Source organism: Malaclemys terrapin, chromosome 12 (assembly GCF_027887155.1).
Source record: "Malaclemys terrapin pileata isolate rMalTer1 chromosome 12, rMalTer1.hap1, whole genome shotgun sequence".
Classification (NCBI taxonomy): domain Eukaryota; kingdom Metazoa; phylum Chordata; order Testudines; family Emydidae; genus Malaclemys; species Malaclemys terrapin.
Genome location: NC_071516.1, coordinates 41,328,847 through 41,334,407, shown reverse-complemented (window position 1 = coordinate 41,334,407; position 5,561 = coordinate 41,328,847). Strand labels below are relative to the sequence as shown.

Below are 5,561 nucleotides of genomic sequence, written 5' to 3'. Positions count from 1 at the left end.
GGTTACACATTCAGCTGCACCTCTGCTCCCTTATCTGGTGTCTGAGTGCACACATGCCCCTCTATTAGGATGGAATCATGTGATTCTCCCCTTTCAAACTAGGTTCCAACCTGTAGCACCTTTTGCACCAACTATGATTTCTCCCACCGTGTTTGATACCAGCAGTTCTTCCCACAGGAACTGTGACCAGTAGCACGTTGAGTGACTAGCCAGCCTTCTTCATTCAAAGAATGATTTATTAGTAAAGCATAACATACGAGAAAATACGAGAGAGCAATTCCAGCCCCATCACAGCAACAGTTTGATAGGACAAATATTTGGCCTTTTTATCGAGACTTAATTTGACTTTCAGAAACATTGTCGTAGCTTTCTCTTCCAAAAGGCCTTTTTCATCATAGCAAGCACAATACAGTATTTATTTATTTAAATTAAAAGTAATAACAATACATGTAATTAGATAAGGTCTAGGTGCCCTAACACATCATAAATAACACAGTAAAATCACATCAGCATTAAAATAATCTTCTGAACTGGAACACAGCTCTCCAGATACCTAAAAAAACCTTCCCCTCCCCCCTCCCCCGCAAATTCTTCATCAATGCAGAAAGCAAAATTTCCAGTCTCTCTGAAGGCCCTGTAAAAGAGATTAGGACATTGACACTTAGAATAGATGGCAAAATAATGGATTATTGAACCAGACATATTCCACCCTCCCAAACTCCTACCCCCAGAAGAAACTAACGAACCAATCAACAAAATGAACCACAACAAATAGTAAACAAGCAATCAAACACACAAGCCAAACCCCTCATACCCCAAGCACAATTTTTACCCCAAAATAGGAGAAGAGCCAGAGACTTCATTAAGTCCACTGGGGACTTAGCTGTGGCTATTGATAGTCTGTGCAATGTGCTCAGGTACAGTTGTGGCAGCAGCCATGTAAATCCAATAGATAGATAGATAGATAGATAGATGTGTATAAAATGTATGTATAGATATCTTGATTCTGAGCTTATTTACACTGGTGTAATCCTTCACTAACTCATTTGACTTCAGTGGAGTTAGTCTGTATTTTATGACTTCATAATTGCACCAAGGAGAAAGGTCATCAGTTGAATATATATATTAAGGAACTCAGAATGAAATCACAGTCAAAGAACAATGACTGTCATAATAATTCTTGGTGAATAATCTCCACATAATCAGTTTCTTTAATGCAGCTTTGATCTCGTTGTTTTCTCATGCTGTAGATGACTGGATTCATCACTGGAGGCACCAGGGCATAGAGAACACCCACCACAAAGTTATATTTGATTTTGAGCTGGAGGTGGGTTTCAGGTACTCAAAGATGCCAGTGCAAAGGAACAAAGACATCACAGTGAGGTGAGGAAGGCAGATGGAGAAGGTTTTACGCCGGCCCTGCTCAGAGGGGATTCTCAGCACAGTTTTGAAGATCTGAACATAAGACACAAATATAAAAACAAAGCAGTTTAAACCTAAAAACACACTAAAGGCAAGAAGCCCAATTTCCTTGAGGTATGAGTCAGAGTAGGCAAGCTTAAGTAGCTGGGGGATTGCACAGAAGAACTGGTTGATGACATTGGACTGACCGAAGGGTAACCTGTAGGTCTTACCACTGTGCAGTGCAGAGTAGACAATACCAGTAATCCAGGCACTGGCTGCCATTCGGACACAAGCTCCCTTGTTCATCAGTGTCTCACACTGCAGTGGTTGGCAGATATTGACATGTCGGTTGTACGTGATGACGGCGAGTATGGCAAGATCAGTTGAAGTGAAGACTACAAATAGAAACACTTGGGTGACACATCCAGGATAAGAAATCAACCTGGTGTTCATGAGGGAATTGATCATGGATTTGGGGATGGTGACACAGATGGAGCCGAGGTCTATGATGGACAGATTCACCAGGAAGAAGTACATGGGGGTGTGAAGATGGTGGTCGAGGGCTATGGCTGTGATGATGAGAAGATTCCCCATCAGGCCTGCCAGGTAAATCACTAGAAACACCACAAAGTGCAAAATCTGCAGCTCCCGAACATCAGAGAATCCCAGGAGAAGGAACTCGGTCATGGTGGTTCGATTGGACATTTTCTTTCTCAATTCATTGTGTGATGGCTGTGGAGGGAAGGACAAAGACAATGGTGGGGATTATAGTGACAGAGGGAGTGGCCCTGATTCCCTGCAGCAATATCTTATAATGTGAGTGTCAACAATGCACAGCGCTCATCACTGCTGTTAACTAGGAGTGGTGAGTGATCACACGAATGTAAATTGGCGCGGCTCCCTTAAAGTCAATCGAGCTGCATCAGTGCGCACCATCTGAAGATCTGGCTCAGGATGTGGCTTGGTAAAATACAATATGAAGGATGGACCAAAGCACATCCAAACCCAATGATCCAGTCAAGATAACTCCCCTATTCCTCCAGACAGCAGGCTGTAAACTTGGATATGAAGCTAAAATACTAAAAAGGTAATGCTGCCTGATTTCCACTTTCCAGGGAAATATTTACATGGACTCACAAAGCATCCCATACGACAGCGCATTTGTAATGTTTCCACTGCAAAACCACACAAATGGAGTGCCTTCTTACAAACTGATTTATGGCTCCGAATCCCAACTGCATTTCCATCTCTGTGTTATGAGCAGCTAATAGCATCACTCAGCTAATTCTATGTTCTATCATTTCCCTCTGACTTTATGTCTGTGCTGTGCAGCTCAGTGGCCATTAGGAGACTTGGTTTCTGTTTTTGATTCTGCCACGGACCTGTTATGTGACCTTGGACCAGAAACTTCCCCTCCATGTGCCTCTGTTTCCCCTCCCTCCCTTTCTCTGCTTGTCTACTTAAGTTGTAAACTCTCAGGGACTTAGGCTGTGTCTTGCTATGCATATGTTCTGTCCACCTGTTAAGAGCATTTCTGTTTAGCAGGCATCAGTGTGAGACAGAAGATATGGTGCTAGAGCAGGAGATCTGGGTTTAGTACCATTGCCCTCCTCTATGTCCTTGGGCACAGACAGACTTTGGCTGGGGGCTTTAACTCTCTGTGCCCAGTTTAAAGCTGCCTGCATGTATATGGCATATTCTGTGGGTAGCAACTTTGCTGCTTATTCAGTTTTTTCATCCTGCAAATATCCCTTTGAAACAGCAATAAACGGGATTGCAGTAGAGTGAATGGGTTCAAAAGTGTGGTATTATTTGGACAATATCAGGGCTGTCACCCTGGCTTAATTCTAAATTTCCATCCTGGGGAATTGAGACAATCTCTTTTTAAATTATTTCAAAGGAGAACTGCATTTTCAACTGAAGAAATTTACATGGGAAGTCTCTGCTATCCTTAAAAAAAACATTTTTATTGTAAAAAATTTTCAAAAAAATTAGTGAAAATTTCCCCATTTCCAGAAGTTTTTATCAGCAATTCTTTGGTTCTCAATGAACAAAAACGAAAATGTTTTGGTTATCACAATTTCTGTGAAAAAATTTTTTTTTCCTGCTGCGGGAAAAAAAGTCAAGAAGCTGTAGATGTTTAAATGATAGTAAAAGGCTCGAGTTTCAATACCCAAACAACTTTAATTGAGATTACAAATTTACAATGTTGGTCTTTGTGGAATGTTTCCCAGCCTGTGATGCATTTGACAGTTCACTGCCAGCATTCTTCAGTCCTTGTCTATTTGTGCACATATCAATAATGAGTGCCTCATCACTGTGTTATCCAGCAACCATTTCCCTGCCCTGTCACCATATTTCCTAAGTTGCTGGGTCTCACTGCACTTCCTAGCAGACAGGGATCCACTCCACAGATTGGCGCTCCCTGCTCCCTTCTTGGTCAGACTTGGCTGAGAGGTGAAGCACTAAATAGGATGGGGACAGAAAGCCCCTCCCAGCTCTGATACTAATCCTGGTTTGTGCAGGCTTCAAAACAGGGACACAGCTCAGGATGTAGTGATCAATGGCATGATGTCTAGTTGGCAGCCGGTATCAAGCGGAGTGCCCCAGGGGTCGGTCCTGGGGCCAGTTTTGTTCAATATTTTCATTAATGATCTGGATGATGGGATGGATTGCACCCTCAGCAAATTCATGAATGACACTAAGCTGCGGGGAGAGGTAGATATGCTGGAGGGTAGAGATAGGGTCCAGAGTGACCTAGACAAATTGGAGGATTGGGCCAAAAGAAATCTGATGAGGTTCAACAAGGACAAGTTCAGAGTCCTGAATTTAGGAAAGAAGAATCCCATGCACTGCTACAGGCTGCGGACCGACTGGTTAAGCTGCAGTTCTGCAGAAAAGGACCTGGGGATTACAGTGGATGAGAAGCTGGATATGAGTCAGCAGTGTGCCCTTGTTTCCAAGAAGGCTAACGGCATATTGGGCTGCATTAGTAGGAGCATTGCCAGCAGATCAAGGGAAGTGCTTATTCTACTCTATTCGGCACTGGTGAGGCCACATCTGGAGTATTGTGTCTAGTTTTGGGCCTCCCACTACAGAAAGGATGTGGACAAATTGGAGAGAGCCCAGCGGAGGGCAACTAAAATGATTAGGGGGCTGGGGCACATGATTTACGAGGAGAGGCTGAGGGAAATGGGCTTATTTAGTATGCAGAAGAGAAGGGTGAATTTGATAGCAGCCTTCAAGTCCCTGAAGGGGCATTCGAAAGAGGTTGGAGCTAGGCTCTTCTCAGTGGTGGCAGATGACAGAACAAGAATCAATGGTCTCAAGTTGCAGTGGGGGAGGTCTAGATTGGATATTAGGAAAAAATATTTCACTAGGAGGGTGGTGAAGCACTGGAATGGGTTCCCTAGGGAGGTGGCGGAATCTCCTTCCTTAGAGGTTTTTAAGGCCCAGCTTGACAAACCCCTGGCTGGGATGTTTTAGTTGTGATTAGTCCTGCTCTGAGCAGGAGTTTGGACTAGATGACCTCCTGAGGTCTCTTCCAACCCTAACATTCTATGATTCTATGTATCTGCCCTGGAGCTAAATAGCTTAATCCGGTCTCCAGGGCTGTGAGTCCAGCTCTGATCTCACATCTGGCTGAACCATCCTGACAACCTGCCTTAGCTGACAATACCCTCCCAGAGGGGGAACACGACCAACACTTGTTCTCACATGATGGCTGCATCCCTGAATGGACCTGTGGCTAAAAATAAAGCAGGGCTGAGGACCAAAGGGTGTCTGAAGGAGATTGCAGAATAAAATATATATTTGAAGCACAGATATGTGACCTACAATACCTCAGAGCATGGTGGCACCACAGCCCCAGCTGGCCTGGAATAGCCTGTTCCTTCATTAACCCACCATAGATTCATAGATTCATAGATTCTAGGACTGGAAGGGACCTCGAGAGGTCATCGAGTCCAGTCCCCTGCCCGCATGGCTGGACCAAATACTGTCTAGACCATCCCTGATAGACATTTATCTAACCTACTCTTAAATATCTCCAGAGACGGAGATTCCACAACCTCCCATAAACAGCTCTGAGAGAGCAGAGATTCCCCCCCACCCCATGTTGCATCAGCCACTCTTGGGATGCAGCCACCAGAGGAACC

At 44.1% G+C, this 5,561-nt stretch overlaps 1 pseudogene; it reads right to left on the bottom strand.

The window, feature by feature from the left end:
* Nucleotides 1-1,134: 1,134 nt before the first annotated feature.
* On the bottom strand, nt 1,135-2,109 carry LOC128846040 (olfactory receptor 14I1-like; annotated as a pseudogene).
* Between the last annotated feature and the right edge of the window lie 3,452 nt (nt 2,110-5,561).